Genomic DNA, 9872 nt, shown 5'->3' with positions numbered 1-9872 from the left:
TTTCACCCGAATCCAACGGGGACTGCTGTGTCTCGTTCAGCCGGTACAGGAGCACGCTTGGGGGAAATTTCGAGTCAATCGGTCCAAAGACCTGGAAGCTATTGAAAAAATCGGCCGAGGTTTTGATGAAAAATGGCCGCTTTTCCTTTAAAATATTCATGTAAAATACAAATTCCACCAGAATCCAACCAAAACTGGCGAGCCTCATTCCACCGGTGAGGAGGACATGCGTGATCAATTTCGAGTCAATCGGTCAAAAGACGACCGTGGTCCGAAACCCCAGCCCCTTAACCCTAACCCTAGCCCTAGCAGCAGCCCTTAAGCCAGCCTCATTTAAAATGGCCCCTTTCACTAAAATATTCACCAAAAATACAAATTCCACCCGAATCCAACGGGGACTGCTGTGTCTCGTTCAGCCAGTATAGGAGCACGTTTGGGAGAAGTTTCGAGTCAATCGGTCCAAAGACCTGGAAGCTATTGAAATAAATGGGCGGGGTATATTTTCGTGAAAAATGGTCTTTTCTTTAAAATATTCATGTAAAATACAAATTCCACCGGAATCCAACCAAAACTGGCGACCCTGCTTACACCAGTGAGGAGGACATGCCTGATCGATTTCGAGTCAATCGGTCCAGCCAATCACTAACCCTAACCCTAACCCTAACCCTAGCCTCAGCCTTAAGCCAGGCCTCATGAAAGATTGTCCCTCTGACTAAAATATTCACCAAAAATACAAATTTCACCCGAATCCAACGGGGACTGCTGTGTCTCGTTCAGCCGGTACAGGAGCACGCTTGGGGGAAATTTCGAGTCAATCGGTCCAAAGACCTGGAAGCTATTGAAAAAATCGGCCGAGGTTTTGATGAAAAATGGCCGCTTTTCCTTTAAAATATTCATGTAAAATACAAATTCCACCAGAATCCAACCAAAACTGGCCAGCCTCATTCCACCGGTGAGGAGGACATGCGTGATCAATTTCGAGTCAATCGGTCAAAAGACGACCGTGGTCCGAAACCCCAGCCCCTTAACCCTAACCCTAGCCCTAGCAGCAGCCCTTAAGCCAGCCTCATTTAAAATGGCCCCTTTCACTAAAATATTCACCAAAAATACAAATTCCACCCGAATCCAACGGGGACTGCTGTGTCTCGTTCAGCCAGTATAGGAGCACGTTTGGGAGAAGTTTCGAGTCAATCGGTCCAAAGACCTGGAAGCTATTGAAATAAATGGGCGGGGTATATTTTCGTGAAAAATGGTCTTTTCTTTAAAATATTCATGTAAAATACAAATTCCACCGGAATCCAACCAAAACTGGCGACCCTGCTTACACCAGTGAGGAGGACATGCCTGATCGATTTCGAGTCAATCGGTCCAGCCAATCACTAACCCTAACCCTAACCCTAACCCTAGCCTCAGCCTTAAGCCAGGCCTCATGAAAGATTGTCCCTCTGACTAAAATATTCACCAAAAATACAAATTTCACCCGAATCCAACGGGGACTGCTGTGTCTCGTTCAGCCGGTACAGGAGCACGCTTGGGGGAAATTTCGAGTCAATCGGTCCAAAGACCTGGAAGCTATTGAAAAAATCGGCCGAGGTTTTGATGAAAAATGGCCGCTTTTCCTTTAAAATATTCATGTAAAATACAAATTCCACCAGAATCCAACCAAAACTGGCGAGCCTCATTCCACCGGTGAGGAGGACATGCGTGATCAATTTCGAGTCAATCGGTCAAAAGACGACCGTGGTCCGAAACCCCAGCCCCTTAACCCTAACCCTAGCCCTAGCAGCAGCCCTTAAGCCAGCCTCATTTAAAATGGCCCCTTTCACTAAAATATTCACCAAAAATACAAATTCCACCCGAATCCAACGGGGACTGCTGTGTCTCGTTCAGCCAGTATAGGAGCACGTTTGGGAGAAGTTTCGAGTCAATCGGTCCAAAGACCTGGAAGCTATTGAAATAAATGGGCGGGGTATATTTTCGTGAAAAATGGTCTTTTCTTTAAAATATTCATGTAAAATACAAATTCCACCGGAATCCAACCAAAACTGGCGACCCTGCTTACACCAGTGAGGAGGACATGCCTGATCGATTTCGAGTCAATCGGTCCAGCCAATCACTAACCCTAACCCTAACCCTAACCCTAGCCTCAGCCTTAAGCCAGGCCTCATGAAAGATTGTCCCTCTGACTAAAATATTCACCAAAAATACAAATTTCACCCGAATCCAACGGGGACTGCTGTGTCTCGTTCAGCCGGTACAGGAGCACGCTTGGGGGAAATTTCGAGTCAATCGGTCCAAAGACCTGGAAGCTATTGAAAAAATCGGCCGAGGTTTTGATGAAAAATGGCCGCTTTTCCTTTAAAATATTCATGTAAAATACAAATTCCACCAGAATCCAACCAAAACTGGCGAGCCTCATTCCACCGGTGAGGAGGACATGCGTGATCAATTTCGAGTCAATCGGTCAAAAGACGACCGTGGTCCGAAACCCCAGCCCCTTAACCCTAACCCTAGCCCTAGCAGCAGCCCTTAAGCCAGCCTCATTTAAAATGGCCCCTTTCACTAAAATATTCACCAAAAATACAAATTCCACCCGAATCCAACGGGGACTGCTGTGTCTCGTTCAGCCAGTATAGGAGCACGTTTGGGAGAAGTTTCGAGTCAATCGGTCCAAAGACCTGGAAGCTATTGAAATAAATGGGCGGGGTATATTTTCGTGAAAAATGGTCTTTTCTTTAAAATATTCATGTAAAATACAAATTCCACCGGAATCCAACCAAAACTGGCGACCCTGCTTACACCAGTGAGGAGGACATGCCTGATCGATTTCGAGTCAATCGGTCCAGCCAATCACTAACCCTAACCCTAACCCTAACCCTAGCCTCAGCCTTAAGCCAGGCCTCATGAAAGATTGTCCCTCTGACTAAAATATTCACCAAAAATACAAATTTCACCCGAATCCAACGGGGACTGCTGTGTCTCGTTCAGCCGGTACAGGAGCACGCTTGGGGGAAATTTCGAGTCAATCGGTCCAAAGACCTGGAAGCTATTGAAAAAATCGGCCGAGGTTTTGATGAAAAATGGCCGCTTTTCCTTTAAAATATTCATGTAAAATACAAATTCCACCAGAATCCAACCAAAACTGGCGAGCCTCATTCCACCGGTGAGGAGGACATGCGTGATCAATTTCGAGTCAATCGGTCAAAAGACGACCGTGGTCCGAAACCCCAGCCCCTTAACCCTAACCCTAGCCCTAGCAGCAGCCCTTAAGCCAGCCTCATTTAAAATGGCCCCTTTCACTAAAATATTCACCAAAAATACAAATTCCACCCGAATCCAACGGGGACTGCTGTGTCTCGTTCAGCCAGTATAGGAGCACGTTTGGGAGAAGTTTCGAGTCAATCGGTCCAAAGACCTGGAAGCTATTGAAATAAATGGGCGGGGTATATTTTCGTGAAAAATGGTCTTTTCTTTAAAATATTCATGTAAAATACAAATTCCACCGGAATCCAACCAAAACTGGCGACCCTGCTTACACCAGTGAGGAGGACATGCCTGATCGATTTCGAGTCAATCGGTCCAGCCAATCACTAACCCTAACCCTAACCCTAACCCTAGCCTCAGCCTTAAGCCAGGCCTCATGAAAGATTGTCCCTCTGACTAAAATATTCACCAAAAATACAAATTTCACCCGAATCCAACGGGGACTGCTGTGTCTCGTTCAGCCGGTACAGGAGCACGCTTGGGGGAAATTTCGAGTCAATCGGTCCAAAGACCTGGAAGCTATTGAAAAAATCGGCCGAGGTTTTGATGAAAAATGGCCGCTTTTCCTTTAAAATATTCATGTAAAATACAAATTCCACCAGAATCCAACCAAAACTGGCCAGCCTCATTCCACCGGTGAGGAGGACATGCGTGATCAATTTCGAGTCAATCGGTCAAAAGACGACCGTGGTCCGAAACCCCAGCCCCTTAACCCTAACCCTAGCCCTAGCAGCAGCCCTTAAGCCAGCCTCATTTAAAATGGCCCCTTTCACTAAAATATTCACCAAAAATACAAATTCCACCCGAATCCAACGGGGACTGCTGTGTCTCGTTCAGCCAGTATAGGAGCACGTTTGGGAGAAGTTTCGAGTCAATCGGTCCAAAGACCTGGAAGCTATTGAAATAAATGGGCGGGGTATATTTTCGTGAAAAATGGTCTTTTCTTTAAAATATTCATGTAAAATACAAATTCCACCGGAATCCAACCAAAACTGGCGACCCTGCTTACACCAGTGAGGAGGACATGCCTGATCGATTTCGAGTCAATCGGTCCAGCCAATCACTAACCCTAACCCTAACCCTAACCCTAGCCTCAGCCTTAAGCCAGGCCTCATGAAAGATTGTCCCTCTGACTAAAATATTCACCAAAAATACAAATTTCACCCGAATCCAACGGGGACTGCTGTGTCTCGTTCAGCCGGTACAGGAGCACGCTTGGGGGAAATTTCGAGTCAATCGGTCCAAAGACCTGGAAGCTATTGAAAAAATCGGCCGAGGTTTTGATGAAAAATGGCCGCTTTTCCTTTAAAATATTCATGTAAAATACAAATTCCACCAGAATCCAACCAAAACTGGCCAGCCTCATTCCACCGGTGAGGAGGACATGCGTGATCAATTTCGAGTCAATCGGTCAAAAGACGACCGTGGTCCGAAACCCCAGCCCCTTAACCCTAACCCTAGCCCTAGCAGCAGCCCTTAAGCCAGCCTCATTTAAAATGGCCCCTTTCACTAAAATATTCACCAAAAATACAAATTCCACCCGAATCCAACGGGGACTGCTGTGTCTCGTTCAGCCAGTATAGGAGCACGTTTGGGAGAAGTTTCGAGTCAATCGGTCCAAAGACCTGGAAGCTATTGAAATAAATGGGCGGGGTATATTTTCGTGAAAAATGGTCTTTTCTTTAAAATATTCATGTAAAATACAAATTCCACCGGAATCCAACCAAAACTGGCGACCCTGCTTACACCAGTGAGGAGGACATGCCTGATCGATTTCGAGTCAATCGGTCCAGCCAATCACTAACCCTAACCCTAACCCTAACCCTAGCCTCAGCCTTAAGCCAGGCCTCATGAAAGATTGTCCCTCTGACTAAAATATTCACCAAAAATACAAATTTCACCCGAATCCAACGGGGACTGCTGTGTCTCGTTCAGCCGGTACAGGAGCACGCTTGGGGGAAATTTCGAGTCAATCGGTCCAAAGACCTGGAAGCTATTGAAAAAATCGGCCGAGGTTTTGATGAAAAATGGCCGCTTTTCCTTTAAAATATTCATGTAAAATACAAATTCCACCAGAATCCAACCAAAACTGGCGAGCCTCATTCCACCGGTGAGGAGGACATGCGTGATCAATTTCGAGTCAATCGGTCAAAAGACGACCGTGGTCCGAAACCCCAGCCCCTTAACCCTAACCCTAGCCCTAGCAGCAGCCCTTAAGCCAGCCTCATTTAAAATGGCCCCTTTCACTAAAATATTCACCAAAAATACAAATTCCACCCGAATCCAACGGGGACTGCTGTGTCTCGTTCAGCCAGTATAGGAGCACGTTTGGGAGAAGTTTCGAGTCAATCGGTCCAAAGACCTGGAAGCTATTGAAATAAATGGGCGGGGTATATTTTCGTGAAAAATGGTCTTTTCTTTAAAATATTCATGTAAAATACAAATTCCACCGGAATCCAACCAAAACTGGCGACCCTGCTTACACCAGTGAGGAGGACATGCCTGATCGATTTCGAGTCAATCGGTCCAGCCAATCACTAACCCTAACCCTAACCCTAACCCTAGCCTCAGCCTTAAGCCAGGCCTCATGAAAGATTGTCCCTCTGACTAAAATATTCACCAAAAATACAAATTTCACCCGAATCCAACGGGGACTGCTGTGTCGCGTTCAGCCGGTACAGGAGCACGCTTGGGGGAAATTTCGAGTCAATCGGTCCAAAGACCTGGAAGCTATTGAAAAAATCGGCCGAGGTTTTGATGAAAAATGGCCGCTTTTCCTTTAAAATATTCATGTAAAATACAAATTCCACCAGAATCCAACCAAAACTGGCGAGCCTCATTCCACCGGTGAGGAGGACATGCGTGATCAATTTCGAGTCAATCGGTCAAAAGACGACCGTGGTCCGAAACCCCAGCCCCTTAACCCTAACCCTAGCCCTAGCAGCAGCCCTTAAGCCAGCCTCATTTAAAATGGCCCCTTTCACTAAAATATTCACCAAAAATACAAATTCCACCCGAATCCAACGGGGACTGCTGTGTCTCGTTCAGCCAGTATAGGAGCACGTTTGGGAGAAGTTTCGAGTCAATCGGTCCAAAGACCTGGAAGCTATTGAAATAAATGGGCGGGGTATATTTTCGTGAAAAATGGTCTTTTCTTTAAAATATTCATGTAAAATACAAATTCCACCGGAATCCAACCAAAACTGGCGACCCTGCTTACACCAGTGAGGAGGACATGCCTGATCGATTTCGAGTCAATCGGTCCAGCCAATCACTAACCCTAACCCTAACCCTAACCCTAGCCTCAGCCTTAAGCCAGGCCTCATGAAAGATTGTCCCTCTGACTAAAATATTCACCAAAAATACAAATTTCACCCGAATCCAACGGGGACTGCTGTGTCTCGTTCAGCCGGTACAGGAGCACGCTTGGGGGAAATTTCGAGTCAATCGGTCCAAAGACCTGGAAGCTATTGAAAAAATCGGCCGAGGTTTTGATGAAAAATGGCCGCTTTTCCTTTAAAATATTCATGTAAAATACAAATTCCACCAGAATCCAACCAAAACTGGCGAGCCTCATTCCACCGGTGAGGAGGACATGCGTGATCAATTTCGAGTCAATCGGTCAAAAGACGACCGTGGTCCGAAACCCCAGCCCCTTAACCCTAACCCTAGCCCTAGCAGCAGCCCTTAAGCCAGCCTCATTTAAAATGGCCCCTTTCACTAAAATATTCACCAAAAATACAAATTCCACCCGAATCCAACGGGGACTGCTGTGTCTCGTTCAGCCAGTATAGGAGCACGTTTGGGAGAAGTTTCGAGTCAATCGGTCCAAAGACCTGGAAGCTATTGAAATAAATGGGCGGGGTATATTTTCGTGAAAAATGGTCTTTTCTTTAAAATATTCATGTAAAATACAAATTCCACCGGAATCCAACCAAAACTGGCGACCCTGCTTACACCAGTGAGGAGGACATGCCTGATCGATTTCGAGTCAATCGGTCCAGCCAATCACTAACCCTAACCCTAACCCTAACCCTAGCCTCAGCCTTAAGCCAGGCCTCATGAAAGATTGTCCCTCTGACTAAAATATTCACCAAAAATACAAATTTCACCCGAATCCAACGGGGACTGCTGTGTCTCGTTCAGCCGGTACAGGAGCACGCTTGGGGGAAATTTCGAGTCAATCGGTCCAAAGACCTGGAAGCTATTGAAAAAATCGGCCGAGGTTTTGATGAAAAATGGCCGCTTTTCCTTTAAAATATTCATGTAAAATACAAATTCCACCAGAATCCAACCAAAACTGGCCAGCCTCATTCCACCGGTGAGGAGGACATGCGTGATCAATTTCGAGTCAATCGGTCAAAAGACGACCGTGGTCCGAAACCCCAGCCCCTTAACCCTAACCCTAGCCCTAGCAGCAGCCCTTAAGCCAGCCTCATTTAAAATGGCCCCTTTCACTAAAATATTCACCAAAAATACAAATTCCACCCGAATCCAACGGGGACTGCTGTGTCTCGTTCAGCCAGTATAGGAGCACGTTTGGGAGAAGTTTCGAGTCAATCGGTCCAAAGACCTGGAAGCTATTGAAATAAATGGGCGGGGTATATTTTCGTGAAAAATGGTCTTTTCTTTAAAATATTCATGTAAAATACAAATTCCACCGGAATCCAACCAAAACTGGCGACCCTGCTTACACCAGTGAGGAGGACATGCCTGATCGATTTCGAGTCAATCGGTCCAGCCAATCACTAACCCTAACCCTAACCCTAACCCTAGCCTCAGCCTTAAGCCAGGCCTCATGAAAGATTGTCCCTCTGACTAAAATATTCACCAAAAATACAAATTTCACCCGAATCCAACGGGGACTGCTGTGTCTCGTTCAGCCGGTACAGGAGCACGCTTGGGGGAAATTTCGAGTCAATCGGTCCAAAGACCTGGAAGCTATTGAAAAAATCGGCCGAGGTTTTGATGAAAAATGGCCGCTTTTCCTTTAAAATATTCATGTAAAATACAAATTCCACCAGAATCCAACCAAAACTGGCGAGCCTCATTCCACCGGTGAGGAGGACATGCGTGATCAATTTCGAGTCAATCGGTCAAAAGACGACCGTGGTCCGAAACCCCAGCCCCTTAACCCTAACCCTAGCCCTAGCAGCAGCCCTTAAGCCAGCCTCATTTAAAATGGCCCCTTTCACTAAAATATTCACCAAAAATACAAATTCCACCCGAATCCAACGGGGACTGCTGTGTCTCGTTCAGCCAGTATAGGAGCACGTTTGGGAGAAGTTTCGAGTCAATCGGTCCAAAGACCTGGAAGCTATTGAAATAAATGGGCGGGGTATATTTTCGTGAAAAATGGTCTTTTCTTTAAAATATTCATGTAAAATACAAATTCCACCGGAATCCAACCAAAACTGGCGACCCTGCTTACACCAGTGAGGAGGACATGCCTGATCGATTTCGAGTCAATCGGTCCAGCCAATCACTAACCCTAACCCTAACCCTAACCCTAGCCTCAGCCTTAAGCCAGGCCTCATGAAAGATTGTCCCTCTGACTAAAATATTCACCAAAAATACAAATTTCACCCGAATCCAACGGGGACTGCTGTGTCTCGTTCAGCCGGTACAGGAGCACGCTTGGGGGAAATTTCGAGTCAATCGGTCCAAAGACCTGGAAGCTATTGAAAAAATCGGCCGAGGTTTTGATGAAAAATGGCCGCTTTTCCTTTAAAATATTCATGTAAAATACAAATTCCACCAGAATCCAACCAAAACTGGCGAGCCTCATTCCACCGGTGAGGAGGACATGCGTGATCAATTTCGAGTCAATCGGTCAAAAGACGACCGTGGTCCGAAACCCCAGCCCCTTAACCCTAACCCTAGCCCTAGCAGCAGCCCTTAAGCCAGCCTCATTTAAAATGGCCCCTTTCACTAAAATATTCACCAAAAATACAAATTCCACCCGAATCCAACGGGGACTGCTGTGTCTCGTTCAGCCAGTATAGGAGCACGTTTGGGAGAAGTTTCGAGTCAATCGGTCCAAAGACCTGGAAGCTATTGAAATAAATGGGCGGGGTATATTTTCGTGAAAAATGGTCTTTTCTTTAAAATATTCATGTAAAATACAAATTCCACCGGAATCCAACCAAAACTGGCGACCCTGCTTACACCAGTGAGGAGGACATGCCTGATCGATTTCGAGTCAATCGGTCCAGCCAATCACTAACCCTAACCCTAACCCTAACCCTAGCCTCAGCCTTAAGCCAGGCCTCATGAAAGATTGTCCCTCTGACTAAAATATTCACCAAAAATACAAATTTCACCCGAATCCAACGGGGACTGCTGTGTCTCGTTCAGCCGGTACAGGAGCACGCTTGGGGGAAATTTCGAGTCAATCGGTCCAAAGACCTGGAAGCTATTGAAAAAATCGGCTGAGGTTTTGATGAAAAATGGCCGCTTTTCCTTTAAAATATTCATGTAAAATACAAATTCCACCAGAATCCAACCAAAACTGGCGAGCCTCATTCCACCGGTGAGGAGGACATGCGTGATCAATTTCGAGTCAATCGGTCAAAAGACGACCGTGGTCCGAAACCCCAGCCCCTTAA

Source organism: Pagrus pagrus, assembly GCF_965226575.1.
Source record: "Pagrus pagrus genome assembly, contig: HAP1_SCAFFOLD_235, whole genome shotgun sequence".
Classification (NCBI taxonomy): domain Eukaryota; kingdom Metazoa; phylum Chordata; class Actinopteri; order Spariformes; family Sparidae; genus Pagrus; species Pagrus pagrus.
This window is presented reverse-complemented; position numbering follows the sequence as displayed.